This window comes from Mus musculus, chromosome 2 (genome assembly GCF_000001635.26).
Source record: "Mus musculus strain C57BL/6J chromosome 2, GRCm38.p6 C57BL/6J".
Taxonomy (NCBI): domain Eukaryota; kingdom Metazoa; phylum Chordata; class Mammalia; order Rodentia; family Muridae; genus Mus; species Mus musculus.
Genome location: NC_000068.7, coordinates 34,732,845 through 34,751,470, shown reverse-complemented (window position 1 = coordinate 34,751,470; position 18,626 = coordinate 34,732,845). Strand labels below are relative to the sequence as shown.

At 40.5% G+C, this 18,626-nt stretch overlaps 1 protein-coding gene across 14 annotated transcripts in view; it reads left to right on the top strand.

Moving 5' to 3' along the window:
• Gapvd1 (GTPase activating protein and VPS9 domains 1) overlaps window positions 1–18,626 on the top strand; it is a 79,108-nt gene that overhangs the window by 3,815 nt on the left and 56,667 nt on the right. Inside the window, exon 2 of one of the 14 annotated variants that reach the window (XM_017319196.2) lies at window positions 16,864–16,920. The exons of the other annotated variants lie outside the window; for them this stretch is intronic. The gene's annotated coding sequence lies outside the window, so the exon portion shown is untranslated. The remainder of the gene's footprint in view (window positions 1–16,863; window positions 16,921–18,626) is intronic. 14 annotated transcript variants of the gene reach the window in all.

The following is an 18,626-nucleotide window of genomic DNA, read 5'->3' as shown; positions in this document are numbered from 1 at the left end:
TATAATTTTTTCTTCCTTACTTGCCATCTTTATGACAACAGAGACTTTGTCTTCATTTCTGTGCTAGAAAATGCTAGAGCTGCTGCATAGTAGGTGTTCCGTAAATGGTCCATAGATAAAGGAGTGAGTGTGTCTGTCTGTCTGTCTCTGTTTCTCTTTAGCTCCTCTGGCTTTCAACTTGATATATAGCAGAGAATGATTTTTTTTTTTTCAAGACAAGGTCTCACTATATAACCCTGACTGGCCTGTAACTCACTATGTAGACCAAACTGACTTTGAACTTCCTGTCTTTCCTCAGCCTTCTGAGTTGGGATTATAAGTGTGTGCCACCATGCCTGGCTTCTCTAGGAAATTATTTCACAAACACTGTACAGTACTTCTGTGGGCATTTGTTTTCTTATGGCATGTATTATTAGCCTTATTAGCACATGATGCCATATAGGACTTGGCTATGCTCACCTTCCCATCATCATAGAATGAAAGTGAGAGGTCTGTAAGTCAAGTTCTTTTTTTGTTCTGCTTGTTTTTGAAGTCAGGGTCTCGCTGTGTGATCCAGGCTTTCTTGGAACTAGTTTCAGTCTCACCAATACTACTGTTTTTTCTTAATTTCTCTCTTACTTTCTATGCTGAGGGATATAAACTTGTTTATGTCAAAAAAGAAGAAAAGTAGTTCTAGACAGTATATTGATGATAGCTTTATTATTAAATTAGGGAATGCAAATTGAAATAAATGGTGCCACATCTTCCATGGAGGTAGTGTGTGAGTGTGTGTGTATGTGTGTGTGAGAGAGAGAGAGAGAGAGAGAGAGACAGACAGACAGACAGACAGACAGAGACAGAGTCAGGGTCTCACAGTAAAGCCCTGGTTTGCCTGGAGCTTCCTATGCTGACCAGGTTGGCTTACAGTATACAGAGATCCACTTGCTTCTGCCTCCCTATTGCTGGGATTAAAGGCATGAGCCACTACACTCAGCTGATTAAAAGAAGTTTTAATCTGATAATAACTGGTGACTATGTAGCAGAAATGATAATTTTAGAAAGAACATATAGAGTGTAGATTGGTACAGGTGCCATTGGAGATTGTATTATAGTTCTTCCTCTTGTAATTCTTATTGACGTTGAAATATTTGTAAGAGAATACAGATAGGAGGTGGTGACAACAGTGACGGTATGTGTGAATTCCTCTCCTTTTCCTTCCTTCCTGTTTGTTTTTGTTTTTTTGAGACAGGGTTTCTTTGTGTAGCCCTGGCTGTCCTGGAACTCATGCCTGCCTCTGCCTCCTGAGTACTGGTATCAAAGGCCTGTAGCATCACTGCCCAGCATTTTCTTTTTCTTTTTTTTTCTTTTCCTAAAGGCTAAAGCAGGACTGATGATGTAGCTTGATGGTAGAGCAGTTGCACTTAGAAGGCAGAGACTGGATCTTTTTTGAGTTCAAGGCCAGTCTGATCTTCATAATGAGGTCTAGGCTAGACAGAACTATAAAGTAAGACTCTGTCAAAAAAAAAAAAAAAAAGAATAGAACACAGCAAAAAGTAAAAAAGACTTCCTTGTTTTGTTAGCTGTTTTTATTTCCTTGTTTATGTTGCAGTGTTAGGGATCAGACTCCAGCCATAGCACCCAGCAGCCAGTCACATTTACAGCACAAAGACAAATGAATCATTTGGTTGTCAAATGCCATTTTCTTGCTTTTTTATTTTCCTTATGATTTTCACCAAGGTGCTGGGAGTTGAACCCCAGGCCTTCTTCCGCGGCCCTCAGAGTACCACTCAAGTTGGATTTGTCCCAGAGTTCTTTTCAGTCAGATTCAGACGAAACAGTTTTAGCTGGCATACTAAACTGGTTTTAAAGTCTCATTGTGCGCCATAAGAAACACCCAGTGATGTCAGTTTTACTAATGACATATTTTTGATTAAGGAGTCTCACAAGTCTTTTCTTGTAAAGGCATTATTTTTCCTTTTTAATAAATAATCTATGGAATAATAATATTTTGCTTTCTCAAAGTCATCTTTCGATGTGTGTGTGTGGGGGGGGTATGCATATGTATAAGCCAGAAACTGATGATGGGTATCTGTCTTCCTTTATTGTTTTCCATCTTTCTTCCTTCCTTCCCTTCGCTCTCTCTCTCTCTCTTTTTCTTTCCAGAGATGGAGTTTCTTTTTTTTTTTTTAAAGATTTATTTATTATTATATGTAAGTACACTGTAGCTGTCTTCAGACACACCAGAAGAGGGAGTCAGATCTCCTTACGGATGGTTGTGAGCCACCATGTGGTTGCTGGGATTTGAACTCTAGACCTTCGGAAGAGCAGTCGGGTGCTCTTACCCACTGAGCCATCTCACCAGCCCCGAGATGGAGTTTCTTTGTGTAGTTCTTGCTGTGTCAGAACTCTATAGACCAGGCTGGCTTCAAACTCAGAGATGTACTCACTGGGATCTGAATCCTCCTGAATGCTGGGATTAAAGGTGTACATCATCACCCAGCTTCCATTTTATGCTTCAGGATAAGTTTGCTCATGTATCCCGGAGCTCCCTGATTGGCTAGACAAGCCTCTGGGACCCTCCTGCCTCTGCTTCCCCAGTCTGGGGTTACAAGCATGTGTCAGCACAGCAGACTTTTTATGTGGATAATGGGATGGAATTTAGGACCTCATGCTTACATGACAAGCGTTTTATCTGCTGAGATGTCTCCCTAGGCCTTCTGTCCTCCTTGCACTACCACCCCCACCCCCCCTTTTTTTTTAAGGCAGGATCTCACTTTGTAGCCCAGATGGGCCTCGGACATGCTATGGCAGTTTGGGAGACCTTATCTTAATAGTGGGTTTACAGGCAGGAGCCAACATCTCTCGTTTACGGTTTCTCAGTATGTGTACTCTAAAGGGTACTTGGATTGTGTTTGTGTGTCCCCTGTTTGTTTAAAAAGGGTAGCATTGTGTGACTTTGACCTCCTGATCCTCTTGTCCATACCTCTCAAGTTCTGGTGTCATCATGCCTGGCCTAGATTCTAGATTTAAGGAGTGAACCCTCCTCTCTTGGTGCCTTCTTGGTTCCTGTCCCAGTGCTGCCATTTCTTTGTCCACTGAGCATGCTGAGGTACTCTCTAGTGGTGCACACAGCACTGTATAAGGAACTACGGTCTGACAGTAGGATTTTGGAGACCGTACAGATATAGTCTTAACTTTTTGTTGGTATAGCTAACTGCAAAATTTGTTACTTTTTAAATATAATGAACTGCAGTTAAATAAATTGCATAAAATACTAAATAAATATTTTTAAAACTACCCTTCATGTTTGCAGAAAAGTTTAAGTGGAAAAGCAGGTACATCTTGGTACTAAGGCATTTACTTTATTCTTTGATCTTTTCTTTTTTTGAGACAGTCTCATAATGTAGTCCAAGCTGGTCTCAAACTTGAGATCCTGTCTCAGTGTTGGGATTACAGGTAAGTGTCATGATTTCCATTTCTTTCTAGAATTATTCTTTCAAGGGAGGATATATATTGGGGAGAATTGTTTTCATGTTCTAAGAATCTCAAGGGTAAATTATAATTTTTTTCTTTTTTAAGCTTGTGCAAATAGAATCCAGTTCCTCTGGAAGAATAGTGTTTTTTTACTGCACAAATATTTTTTTTCCTTAGGCTAGAAAACCTTTTTTTTTTTTCTTCTGAGACAGGGTTTCTCTGTGTAACTCTGGCTGTCCTGGAACTTGCTCTGTAGACAAGTGTGCCTCAAACTCAGAGATCTGCCTGCCATAGCCTCTTGAGTGCTTGGATTAAAGGCATGTGCCACTACTACTCAGCTGGAAAAGTTTTTATTTAAGTATTTGTGTCATATAAGCTATACAAACTAGTGTTTGTATAGATTTTTTTGTGATCTTAACTTCCGAAGTAATTGTTTTCATTTGTAAAAGAATCGGAACTAGTAATTTCTTTATAAAATATACATTTTGGAAATTGATTAAATAATAATAACAGTAGTAGTTATTACTATTACTAAATAATAACTATTATTATTATTACTTTATTATTATTTTTTTTTGAGACAGGGTCTTACTATGTATCCCTTGGTTGTTCTGGAGCTTGCTCTGTAGCCCAGGCTGGCCTTGAATTTAGAAGAAATCCTCCCACATCTGCATCCTGGGTGCTAGGATTAAAGATGAGTGCCACCATCCTTATGATTTTATAAAAACATTTCCAAAAGTCCAGTTCTGTTTTGTTCCTAGGTGAGACCCAGTTCTGGACTCTTTAGTGCAGTGCCCAGAGGAAGTGTTCAATATCAATTGATACCTCGATTTCTCATGGCTCTATGTATAAATGAATGAGTTAGGAAAGGTTTATTTAGAAAACATATTAACAGGGATAGCAAGATGGCTCAGTGGGTGGTAAAGGTGTTTGTCATGTAAGTGTGACAACTTCAGTTCCATTCCTGGGACATGTAAAGGTGGGAGAGAATCAACTCTATATGGTTGTCCTTTAACTTCCATATGCACACCACTACACACATCACACTTATGCTCACATAACAGTACAGTAAGGAAAAAGTAAAATCTAAAAGCAGACTTTAAGCTGGGCGTGGTGGCGCACACCTTCAATCCCAGCACTCAGGAGGCAGAGGCAGGCAAATTTCTGAGTTCAAGCCCAGCCTGATCTACAGAGTGAGTTCCAGGACAGCCAGGGCTACACAGAGAAACCCTGTCTTGAAAAACCAAAAATAAATAAATAAATAAATAAAAGCAGACTTTGAGTCTTTATAACATAATAAATAGTGATAATGAATGATAAAAATTGTTTTGAGACTTATGTGTGTAGGTATTCTGTCTGCATGTGTGTCTGTGTAACACATGCAGACATTACCTGTGGATGCCAGGAGAAGATGTCACATCTTCTGGAATTGGAATTATAAATAGTCATGTGTGTGGTATGGAGTGAACTTGGTTCATTTGGAAGAGAAGTCAGTGTTCTTAACTGTTGAGCTGTCTGTTACATAGCTATCCTATATCTTTTTGAGTGTGAAGATGAATCTGATATCTGCTAAGTATTCCTACCTGAAAAAATACTTAATTTACATGAATTACATAATTTACAGCCAGTTGTGGTGGTGTATACTTGTGCTTTTTTGTTAGTTTTTTGAGACAGGTTCTCTCCATAGCCTTAGCTGTCTAAAAACTCACTCTGTGGACCAGGCTTGTCCTAAACTCACAGCAATCAGCCTGCCTCTGCCTCCCAAGTGCTGGAATCCCAGGTTTGCACAACCATGTCTAGCATGTGCAATATATACTTGGAATCTGAGCCATTCAGTGCTGGATGCAAGAAGAACAGAGTTCAAGGCTAGCCATGACTATTGAGTGAGTTTTAGAGCTATTTGAGACCCTGTCTCAGAAATAGACCCAAAATCTCCATCTAAAACAGCAACAGCAAAACATTGTTGTTTTGTTTTGTTTTGTGTGTGCATGTGTGCTTTGGTTCAAATCCAGGACTTCATGAATGCAAGAGACATCTAGGCCACAGTTTTGCCTAGGCCTATGAATGTGTTTATACACCTTTCTTAGTAAGCGATTTTCTTAAGACAAGGCTGTCTGCATACTCTTGTAACTATAAAGCAGACAGGATGTCTGCTCTTATCTAAGCTGTCTATCCAGAAAGGTGCTTGCTTGGTCTTGCTTCTATGTAATTCTGATACACCCACACAGAGCCTAGAAGAAAGCATGTTGTCAAACATGTTCAGTTCTTCGTTTTCTTATGTTGCTTACTAATGAATAATTTATTAATTATTTTCTATAATTCTTGAAGGATTGAGTAGTGGTTTTCAATTGGAAAAGGAAAAATATTAAAAAAGGGCCAAGGCCTAATAGCTCTTTTTCCTTTACTTAATGATCAGAGCCAGGTAGTACCCTCCCAAGCTATTATTTGGATTAAATATCTTTTTAAAAAACCTTTGTGGTGCTTTAGTTCAAACCCAGGCCCTGGACATATTAGGCAAGCACTCTATTATTGAGCTACATTTCCATTTTATTTTATTTTATTTATTTATTTGTTTGTTTGTTTTTTTTGCGACAGGGTTTCCTCTGTATAGCCCTGGCTGTCCTGGAACTCACTTTGTAGACCAGGTTGGCCTCCAACTCAAATATCCTCCTGTCTCTGCCTCCTGAGTGCTGGGATCAAAGGCGTGCGCCACCACGCCCGGATTGCATTCCCATTTTAAATGCTTATGGTTTTAAAATTTTAGAAACTTGTGGGGTAGTTCAGCGGTTAAGAACACTTAATGCAGCCGGGCGTGGTGGCTCACGCCTTTAATCCCAGCACTCGGGAGGCAGAGGCAGGCAGATTTCTGAGTTCGAGGCCAGCCTGGTCTACGGTCTACAAAGTGAGTTCCAGGACAGCCAGGACTATACAGAGAAACCCTGTCTCGAAAAACCAAAAAAAAAAAAAAAAAAAAAAAAAAAACCACTTAATGCTCTTGCAGAGATCCTGGATTCAGATCCCGGCACCCATGAGGCAGCTCACAGCTGTCTGTAATTCAATTCCAGAGAATCTGATGCTGTCTTTTTTTTTTTTTAAATAATACGAATTTTTTTCTTTCTTTATTTATTATATGTAAGTACACTGTAGCTGTCTTCAGACACACCAGAAGAGGGAGTCATATCTCGTTACGGATGGTTGTGAGCCACCATGTGGTTGCTGGGATTTGAACTCAGGACCTTCCGAAGAGCAGACGGTGCTCTTAACCACTGAGCCATCTCGCCAGCCCGATGCTGTCTTTTGACCTCTACGAGCACCAGGCACAAATGTGTTCCTTCTGTTTCAGTCTTTGAAGTGCTGGAATTATAGGCATGAGCCACTCACACCTGACCAAGAGCTTCCTGTACCAGAGAAGCTTAAGAAAGAAACAGTTTTATGGTTTTTTTTCCCCCACAGGAAGTATTTCATCTCAGAGGGTGTACTATTGCATACCTATGATCCCAATGTTTAGGACGGTGAGACAGGAGTCTCATGAAGGTTTGAAGCCCTCCTGGGCTGCACAGTGAGACCCTGTCAGAAGAACAGAAAGAAGGAAGAGAGGAAAAAAGGAAGGAAGGGAAAATAAATTACTCCATCTTTCCTTCCTTCTTTGGAACCCAAAGAAGCTAACCTTTTTTTTTTTTTTTTTTTTTTTTTTTTATTTATTATATGTAAGTACATTGCAGCTGTCTTCAGACATTCCAGAAGAGGGAGTCAGATCTCGTTACGGGTGATTGTGAGCCACCATGTGGTTGCTGGGATTTGAACTCTGGACCTTCGGAAGAGCAGTCGGGTGCTCTAACCCACTGAGCCATCTCACCAGCCCTCTTTTTTTTTTTTTTTTAAAATACAGGGTCTCACTATGTAGCTCAGGCCAGCCTGGATGTGCTATGTATACCAGGTGAGCCTCAAATGAACAGAGATTTGCCTGCCTCTGCCATTTCTGAGTGCTGGGATTAAAGATGTGTAACACTCCCTGGTTGTCCTAGAACTTGTTCTGTAGCTCAGGCTGGCCTGGAACCTCCAGCCTCTGCCTCCCAAGTGCTTGGATTAAAGGGTGCATCCCCATGCTTGGTGAGCTACGTGTTTTTAAAAACTTAAAAAATATTTCTTAAAACTTTTAAATTATTTTATTTTTCATTTTTTTTTGTATACAAGTGTTTTGTATGCTTGCTTGTTTATATATGCACCACATTTGTGCCTGGAGTCCTTGGTGCCAGAAAGGGTATTGAATTCCCTGAAGTTGGAGTTATAGACAGTTGTGAGCTGCTATGTGGGTGCCAGGAACCGAACCTGAATCCTTGAGCAACAAGTGCCCTCTCCCTTTTAATTAATTAATTAACTAATTAATTAATTAATTAAATGTATACGAGTACACTATGGCTGTCTTCACACACATCAGAAGAGGGCATTGGATCCCATTACAGATGGTTGTGAGCCACCATGTGGTTGCTGAGAACTGAACTCAGGACCTCTGGAAGAGCAGCCAGTGCTCTTAACCGCTGAGCCATCTCTCCAGCCCAAGAGATACTAACACTTATCAAATTCTTTTTTTTTTTTAAGACATTATATAAAGTAGTAATTAGGAATTCCATTCTATAAGGGCATTTAATTTATTTTTAAAGATTCATTTTTTCACTTTATATTTATGAGTCTTGCATGTGTATACATCTGTGCACCACAGTAAGTACCAAGTGCTCTAGGAGATAGAGGAGGGCATCTGATTCCTGGAAACTGGAGTTAGAGGCAGTTTGAGCCACTGTGGGGGTGCTGGAAACTGAGGGGCAGTGAGTACTCCTACCTCTAGATCCAATGAGATTTCTTTTCTTTCTTTTTTTTTTTTTTTTTGGTTTTTCGAGACAGGGTTTCTCTGTGTAGCCCCTGGCTGTCCTGGAACTCACCCTGTAGACCAGGCTGGCCTCGAACTCAGAAATCCGCCTGCCTCTACCTCCCAAGCACTGGGATTAAAGGTATGCGCCACCACGCCCGGTGAGATTTCTTTTTTAAATGAGGACATTTTAATGGTTGGTTTATATTGAACAGCTATTTTTGGGTCAAGGAGATGACTCAGTAGGAAAAGTATTTGCTATGAAAGTCTGTTGACCTGAGTTCAGTTCCTAGAAATGGTGTGAAAGTGGAAGGAAAGAACTGACTGGAGAAAGTTGCCTCTGACCTCCATGTTCCTTCTGTGCCCAGCACGCTCTGTCACCTGGCACCCACACACCGCAGTAACTGATGTTTTAGGCCAGGAGTTTTCTTTTGGGTAGAAACACAGACATTGATAGTAATGCTGATTGAAGTGTAACGAGTGCTTATGATTACTGTGATATCACCATCCCAGCTTGGAGCCGTACCTCATCTGTGATGCCCTAGATTTAATCCCTGGCAGTTAATACTGTCCAGGCATTGTAGTGCACCCTTGTAATCCCAGTGCTCAGGAGGTGGAGACCGAAGAACCTCAAGGTCACCCTTGCCTACACAGGTGAATTTGAAGCCAGTCCTGGCTGCATGAACTGCCTTAAAAACAGTAACAACAAAGATGGTAAATGTGATCACTTGTACCTTGTAGGTACTGCTTTTCTTTTCTTTCTTTTAAAAAAAGATTTATTCATTCTTATTTTATGTGTATGGGTGTTTTTGCTATCATGTATGTCTGTGCAACATGTGTTGCTGTGTCTGAGGAGGCCAGAACGTTTTAGATTCCCTGGGCCTGGCGTTATAGTTTCCATTTAGGTGCAAGGAATTGAACCTGGGTCCTTTGGATGAGCAGCCATTGGTCTTGCCACTGAGCCATCTCTCCAGTTATTCACTTGTAAAACTGTGTATGCGTGTGCGTGTGCGCGTGCATGCGTGCGTGTGTGTGTAAGAAGACTGGCAAAGGGCATCATCCTGGGATTGGCATTAACTGGCAGTTGTAAGCCGTCTTATAGAGAGCAGCAAGCATGACAAGCAAGCCCCACCACGCCCGGCTTTTTGGTAATATCTGGGTTAAACACTAGCGATTCTTTCCTAAATTTTTACATATCACTTCCTTCTTAGAATTTGAGGAAGTTGAGATTATTTAGTCCTGAAGTCCAACTAAAACTTACATTGCCAGGCAGTTGGAAGCTTTTCAAGAAGGCTGGGTGTTGTCTGCACTCTGACTTATATATGAGTGCTTGTTCCAAGAGTGAGGGAGTTATTTCTTACATTTAATTAATTCATTCAGTTTCAAACACGTTTATATTATGGTCATACTCATCTCTCACTCAGCTTCTTCCATCCTCCTTTCCCTATAAGTCCCAATTCTAGTTCTACTAAGTGAGGCAACTGTAAGTAGTAATCTTAACCATAATAAGCTCTCATAGCTAGGAGACTAATGATTGGCTTAGTAGATAGACAGACACACACAAAGAAGAGGGGAGGAGAAAGATTGAGATTGTGTGTGTGTTACTAGGGAAACCAAATTTTTTTTTGTTTTTTTGTTTTTTTTTTTTTTGGTTTGGTTTTTCGAGACAGGGTTTCTCTGTATAGCCCTGGCTGTCCTGGAACTCACTCTGTAGACCAGGGTAGCCTTGAACTCAGAAATCTACCTGCCTCTGCTCCCAAGTGCTGGGATTAAAGGCATGCACTACCATGCCTGGCCTATGGGAAAACCAAATTTTAAAACTAAATATAACTAGATTCTCATCACAACTTTACATGTTACTAATTTGACTTTGGGAAATTAAATCGTTTTTTCTTTCCTCAGCCATGTAGCTCTGTGTTGTAATCAAAACTAGTTATGTATCATCAGGTGTGGTGGTGCACACCTTTAATTCCAGCACTTGAGAAGCAGAAGCAGTGAACCCTTCCATCTTGTTGATTTTTGAGACAGGGTTTTTCTGTGAAGCTCTGGGTATCCTGGAACTTGCTTTGTAGACCAGGCAGGCCTTGAACTCACAGAGATCCATCTACCTCAGCCTCTGCCTCTGTCTCCTCAGTGAGCTTCAAGACTCTGTCTCAAAACAATAACAAAAATCCCCACAAAAGAAAGCAAAACAAACAACCCCCCCCCCAAGACTTTAGATGGCTCTGTGGGTAAAGGGGTTTGCCACCGATGCTGAGAGCCTGAGTTCTATCCTAGGGTAGACAGACAGAACTGACTCCCACAGACTGTTGTCAGATTTCTGACTTCCACATGCTTTGTGACATTTTCCCCAGAACAAATAAAGGAAAAGTGAATACTTCTCTTCAGGACTGGAAGTGTTGGTGGAGTACATGCTTAGCATGCATATGGGTATAGGTTCAGCTTCTAGTGTCAAACTAAAACAAAGCAAAAGTCATACATAGTATTTCATGGATGAAATTGGAGTATTTAGGCACTCAGGTGATGCAGAGTGCAAGCTTGAAATGCTAGCTACTAATATTTCCTAACACCCGTGTACTTATTACCTCTAGTCAGTTGAAACTGTTCAACCACAGTCATTCTACATTGTCTCTATCTCTGTCTCTCTCCAGGTAGACACATTGTCACTGTAGCCTAGTTTGGTCTAACTTACTGTACAGCTCAGGCTGGCTTTGAACTTGCTACAACTCTTTTATATCAGCTCCCCCAAACCCCAAATGCTGGTATTATATGTATAAGCCACTGGCTATTGCCCTTTCTCTCCCTTTCTTTTTTTTTAATCTTTCTTATTTTATATGTATGGATGTTTTGCTGCATGTATGTATGAATACCCACATATGTCTGGTGCCTGTGGAGGTCAGAAAAGGGAGTTGGATCCCCTGAAACTGAAATTAACATGGTTGTATACCACCTTGTGGTGGCTAGGACTATAAACAAGGTCGTATGCCAGAATAACTAGGGCTCTTAACTGTTGTGTTACCTCTACAGACCTAGCTTTATATATGTTCATTGATGGGGACTGAACCCAGACAAACATTTTACTACTATGGTGCATCCCTAGTCAAGACCCTAGTTATTTCAAATAGGGTTTCTATAGCCTAGGCTAGTTTCAAACTTGGGATTCATCTGCTTCAGCCTCCTGAATGCTAGAATTACTGGTTTGTACCAACATGTTTGGCTTAGCTATAACTTCTGGTACCTTAAGATAAGGTTTGCTGTGGGTGATAGTTAACATAAAAGCTGGCTTTTCAGGGCTGAGTGTATTGCTTAGGTGTAGTGTTTGTCACTTGGGAGGGAGGTCATGGATTCAATCTCTTGGTCTGCAAGATCTGAAAAAAACAAAACCAAACAACCAACCAAAAAAAAAAAAAAAACAAAAAAACAAAAAACAAAACAAAACAAAAAAAACCAAAACCCTGGTGTTTCTTAAATAGTTCTGCTTAGGAAATATATTTACCTTGCTCCACATATGAAACTAGTGCAAATTTGTATAATGAAATGTTTTGTATTTTGTTTTTCTAATCTCAGAAACTAAAAGAAAAAAATATTATTGTGTGTTACAGAATGTTAGTGTGTTCTAGAACGTCATAGGCTAGTTGTTGCCTTTTCTAGGGAGTAGTTGACAGAGATTATGATACATTACAGCATTAATACTTTTCTCAAGATTATATTATTTTACTGAACTGAATGCTTGAATGTAAAAATATATTACTTATGTGATTAAAAATTCTTGCCAGGTAGTGGTGGTTCACTTCTTTAATACCAGACCTTGGGGGGGCAGATCTCTGAGTTTGAGGCCAGTCTGGTCTACAGAGTGAGTTCCAGGATAGCCAGGATTATACGGAGAAAAACAAAATGTCTTGAAAAATAAAACAAAAACAAACCAAAGTTTTGCCAGGTTCACACCTGTATCCTAGCATTCAGGAAACTGAGGCAGGAGGACTGCAGTAAGTTGGAGGCCAACTTGGCCTAAATAGTAAAGTTCAATGTCAGGCTGGAATGTATAGCAAAACTCTCTCACAAAAACAAGGGATCTCATTACAGATGGTTGTGAGCCACCATGTGGTTGCTGGGATTTGAACTCAGGATCTTCAGAGGAACAGTCAGTGCTCCTAACCGCTGAGCCACCTCTCCAGTCCCCTTGATCTCACTTTAAATGCTTTGCAAGTTTTGAGTCTTTGGAGCTAGTGATGGCTCAGCTGACGGAATGCTTCCTAGAATGCACACGACCCCAGGACATGGTGGTCTGTGTCTAGGGCACCAGGGAGGTGGATGCAGGAAGATCAGACATCTCAAAGCCATCCTCAGCTTTGTAGAAAGTTTGAGGCCATCCTCTTTTGAAAAAACTCTCTTCACTGTCTTCAAAAAACTCACAAACAAAACCAAATAAGCGTAGGTCCCATATTAGCAAACAGTCTGTCACATCTCCTTAATAATAACCTTGATTTTACTCAGGTACAGTGGCACTTTAATTCCAGCACTGGAAAATGGTGAACAAGGTCAACCTGGTGGTCTACATGGCTACCTAGTAAACCACCTCAAAAGAAAAACGAACAAACCATGTACATAACCTTGATATTTTCCACTTTCTCAAATGTTAAATTGTCCCCCCCCCCAAAAAAAAAAGAGTTTCTCTGTGTAGCCCTGGTTGTCCTGGAAATTACTCTGTAGACCAGGCTGGCCTCAAAATCAGAGATCTACCTGCCTCTGACTCCCAAGTGCAGGGGTTAAAGATGTGTGCCACCAAACCTGGCTAAAAGATTTAATTTTCATCCATTCTGCCATGTAATGGAGATGGAGGCTATCTTAATTGTAGTAGGGAAGTAATTAAAGCCTACACTGGCTTTTACTGACTTTATTAACAACATACTACATTTCTACTTATGATTTACAGTTCTCTCAGTTTTCTGTGTGGGACATCATCTTAACTTCAGGTCATATGACACTAGATGTCAGAGGTCACAGATCACATGGCAGAAGGTGTCAGAGGCCAACATGGTTTTGGTTTGTTTGTTTTTGTGACAGCGTCCTGGCTGGCCTTGGACTTGCTTTGTAGACCAAGCCTGCTTCAAACTCAGAAGTTGGCCTGCCTCTGCCTCTTGAGTGCAGGGCTTAAAGGTGTGCACCACCATGGTTGTAAGTGGCCAGTCTTCAGTGGTAGTCATCAGACCTACTCCAGTTTTAGTTTCCTCTCCACTTTATTGACTACTAAAGTGTCCTCTATAGTAAATGAATACATTGGATTTGGTTTAATGTTCACTCTCAAAATGTTAATAAAGGGATAGTGTTTGGGCCAAGGATGTAGTTTGGTGGTAGAATGCCTGGCAAGTACAAATATAATTTGTGAACCTGGTACATTATAAGTTACAAGGAGGATCCTGTCAACAGTAGGATTGCATTGCAGTCCTCTGTTCCTCAGAGAGAAGAGAGCATGGGAGGAAGACACAGAAAGAACCTACGATTAACCTAGGGAATAGGCTATTGATTTGAACTCTAAATGCTGCCTTACAGTTTAAAATTAGTAGATGCATTATTATAAATTGGGGTGCTTTTAATTAGAGATTCTTATAAAGTGTGAAATATTATTCTATCCCAAAATGTTATTTTGGGGTAATTTATATTTTTTGAGAGTCTTAAGCCCTCACTGCTCTCAAATTTGCATTGTATTTGACCTTGAACTTTCGATCTTCTAGCCTTTACCTCCTCAGTGCTGGGATTATAGTTGTGTGTCATTGTGTCCTGTTAACTGTTGACACTTGTACTAGATGTATTCTCCTTGGAACGTCTAGTGTAGTTTTCTAGTGTAGCTCAAAAATTATACTTTATCAGGTTTGTGCTTCCTCTCCATGCATATCCTCTGACGCATATGGATACTGTGGCATGTGTCCCTCCACCAATATACAATAATAATAAACTTAGAAGAGATAAACTTACTTATTAGAGGTTGGCAGTCTCTCTGTAGGGGCCAAATAGACTGTAGAAGACTGGTTATTATTTCCCCCTGCCTTCTTAATATGAAACCAGTTGTAGACAACATGACTAGATGGCATAGCTATGTTTCATAAAATCTTACTAAGGGGATGTAGAGGTGGCTCAGTGGGTAAGAGCATGTGCTGCTCCTGCAGATCTGTGTTTGATCCCCAGCACCCATACTGGGTGACTAAGCTGTGACTCTAGCTGCAGGGGATCCTCTGCCCTAATCTGGTCTCTGGGCACTGCACCCATGCTCATATACAGAAAGTTAAAAACAAATCTTTAACAGTTTTAGAGTCTGGGGCTGGAGAAATGGCTCAGCAGGTAAAAAAGTGCTGACCTTGCAAATCTGGCAATCTGAGTTTGATGTAAGATGAAAGAGATGGCTACAGATTTGTTCTCTGACGCATATGGATACTGTGGCATGTGTCCCTCCACCAATACACAATAATAATAAACTTCTTTTTGAGATGTGTTGCCCTAATTAACAGACCTGGAATGCTCTATGCAGACCAGGCTGGCCTTGCATTTGCTTGCTTCTACCTCCTGAGTGTGGGATCAAAGGTATGTGCCACCATGCCAGGCATAAATGGATTTTAAAAGTCTTTAGTAAGTTAAATTAAATGGGACATAAAACCACAAGTTATGAGCCTGGGAAAGGGAGTGGTAGGGTGGGAAGGGTTATTCATAGGGGTCGAGGATAATAGGGCCAGGGAACAGTGATTATTACATTATCTACGTGTATGAAATTATCAAAGAACAAACTTAATTAAAAAAAAAATCTCAAAAACAAACCCAAACCAACCTTTATGAGAAGTGATGCTGAAACAGCATGCCTTATTTCTAGCTGGCCTAAGTGATGGTTTGTTTTCAGGGCTTGTTTGTTTGTTTTTTGTTTTGTTTGTTTTTTGTTTTTCAAGACAGTGTTTCTCTGTGTAGCCCTGGAACTAATTCTGTAGCCTAGACTGGCCCCGAACTCACATAGATCCACCTGCCTCTGCCTTCCGAGTGCTGGGATTAAAGGTGTATGCCATCATCATGACTTCTTAAGAGGTGTTTTAACCATATGAGTTGAAAAGCTTAAATTATTCCTCAGTTTGATTTTATATAAAAATGTGGTAAGTGCTGTTGAATTTAAGTGGTCAGAGAGTAGTTTTTGACCCTTTCAAAATGGAATTAACTAATTTAGAAAATACATGCAAACTTTAGGGAAAATATGTATTTGCTATGGTTTATTATGGCTGAATCCTGATTATTACAATATTATTGTTACTGTTGTTTGAGACAGGGTCTTTTTTTTTTTTTTTTTTTTTGGTAGCTCTGGCTGGCCTGAAGCTCACTAGTAGTCCAGGCTGGCCTAGAACTTGCAGTGGTCCTCTTAAGACTCTAGTGCTAGCAGCGCAGGCACACACCATCATGCCCAGATGGTGCCAGTGGTTTGATGGCACTTGTGCTCTTCTTCAGAGTGATTTGTGGGGAAGTAAATACTAGCAAAGATGATTTGAAAATGATTTGTGTTTTCTCTGGTATCTGGAACTGGTGATAAATGGGTCTATCAGAGGCTCTCAGATTTTGAAGGACTTTTATTTTGCTGGAAACCCAGGAGGTAGATGGCAAAAGATGAAAATACAGTGTATTCCTTTAATCCTAGCACTCGGGAGGCGGTGGCAAGTGGATCTCTCTGTGTTTGAGGCCAGCTTGTCTTTTACAAAGTGAGTTCCAGGACAGCCAGGGCTACTCAGAGAAACCCTGTCTCGAAAAACCAAAAAAGAAAAAGAAGATGAAGCAAAAGCAAAGCACACGGTCAGTTCCAAGACAGTGATATAATTAGTTCTTCAGTCCAGAGGAGAGGTTTATCACTAGGCAATGTATAAGATTGCAAAGGTTCTTTGGGCCAGGCTATGGAAATTAAAGCATGTAGATAAGAAGCTATGAAAACACAGGACAGTAGAAATGAGGTCTTGGTTTTTGTAAAAGTACTCACACTGCAAATCTGAGATCAGCCAGTCTCTGGATTCTACAGTGAGAAGAGAGAACCAGGTCTTGAATGTTGCTCTCTTCCTTGCACAAGCGCACCATGCTGTGTGCACACACACATATGCATATGCACTAGTAAGTAAACAAATAATGTAATAGTGTAAAATAGTATTGGATAGGTGTGCTGAGGTAAGACTGATTTTGAATTTTAAGCTAAGGGCCTTTGAAATATGTTCTAAGAAATCAAAAATAACAAATATGAACATCTTTAATTCTCTCTCTGTGTGTGTATGTGTGTGTGTGTGTGTGTGTGTGTGTATCTGTGTGTGGTGTCATTGAGTGTGGTGATTATTTTTACCTACCTAGTGAGGCTACATTTAGATATCCTGGGCAATAGGAAACCTTATCTCAGAAAGGGACTGTGTGAGGGGGAGTAAGAATACAATCAAGAATTCAACCAATTGTCATTAACCGTAGTTACTGTGAATATAAAGTAGATCTCATTTATTCCTCATAACTGTAAGGTTTCCTAATTCCTTTTGTCTCTGCTATCTCAGACTCTGCAAAGCACTATTCTGTTCTGAGAGGTCAACCTTTTCTGAGTCTACCCAAAGGTGAGCTTATGCTTATGAGGTATGTACTCACTGATAAGTGGATATTAGCCCAGAAGTTTGGAATACCCAAGGTACAATTCACAGACCACATGAATTGAAGCTCAAGAAGAAGGAAAACCATAGTGTGGATACTTTGGTCCTTCTTAGAAGGGGGATCAAAATTCCCATGGGAGAAGATACAGAGACAAAGTTTGGAGCAGAAACTGAAGGAAAGGCCATCCAGTGACTGTCTTACCTGAGGATCCATCCCATATACAGTTCCCAAACTCAGACACTATTGTGGATACCAACAAGTGCATGCTGACAGGAGCCTGATATAGCTGTCTCTTGAAAGGCTCTGCCAGTGTCTGTATTTACAGAATCTGGATGCTCACAGCCATCCATTGGACTGAGCACAGGGTCCCAAATGGAGGAGCTAGAGAAAGGACCCAAGAAGCTGAAGGGGTTTGCAGCCCCATTGGAGGAACAACAATATGAACCAACTAGTGCCCTCAGAGCTTCCAGGAACTAAACCTCTAATCAAAGAGTACACATGGAGGGACTTGTGGCTCTAGCTGCATATGTAGCAGAGGATGGCCTTGTGGGACATCAGTGAGAGGAGAGGCTCTTGGTCTTGTGAAGGCTCAATGCCCCAATGTAAAGGAATGCCAGGACAGGTTAGTGAAAGTGAGTGGGTTAGTGAGCAGGGAGAGGGGAGATGGGATAGGGGTGTTTTCAGAGGGGAAATGAGGAAAGGTGATAAAATTTGAAATGTAAATAAAGAAAATATTGAATTAAAAAATTAAAAAAATTTTGAACATGTTTTACGTAAAATGCTTAGAAAGTTTGTCTGGTGGCCTAAATTTATTAAAGTGAGCTCTAAAAACATGTCTTTAGGGTTAACAAGATGGCTCAGAGGATAAAGCTGCCTGCTGCCAGGCCTGGTGGCTTGAGCTGGATACCTGGATCCCACAGAGAGAGGGAACCAACTCTGTACTCTTTTGTATATATAGTTCTGTCCACGTGTCTGTTGATGGGGTGCTTTGGTTGATCCCAGATGTTGGCTGTTGTGAATAATGCTGCAGAGACATGAGCGTAGGAGGACTGCTGGAGCATATGTGGTTCTGTTTTTACATTTCAGAGAGATGTGTTGTTGTCCATAGTGATGATACAGAATTACATTCCCACCAACAGTATAGGAAGGCATGAGTCCCTCTACAGTCTTCCAGTTAATGTGGTGTAGGCAGGTGTGGATCTCTGTGGATCTCAGGAGGCCAGCCTCATCTACACATAGAGTTCCAGGACAGCCAGGGCTATGGAAAGAAACCTTGAATAAAAGAAAAGTCTAAATAAATGTTGGTTTGATATTAATATTTTATTTCTAGTTTGAATTGTTATTTCTTTTCAGGGAACATACGTTTTCTTTCATTTTTTACTATTTGATTTTTTTTTTTTTTTTTTTTTTTTTGAGTTAGGGTTAACCTTCTCTCTACCGCAGGCTGGCCTCAAGCTCACACATCCACCTGCCTCTGCCTCCTGAGCACTTCCAGCTGCTGCCATACGTTTTCTAATATTTATACTTTCTTTGTTTTCTTATGGTAAAACATTTCCTACTTATACTTAGTTATGCTGAAATTTTATTGTATTTTAATTTTGGAAAGGACCTCACTGTATAGCCCTGGCTGACTTGGAATTTATAGAGCTCTACCTGCATACCAGGAGTAAAG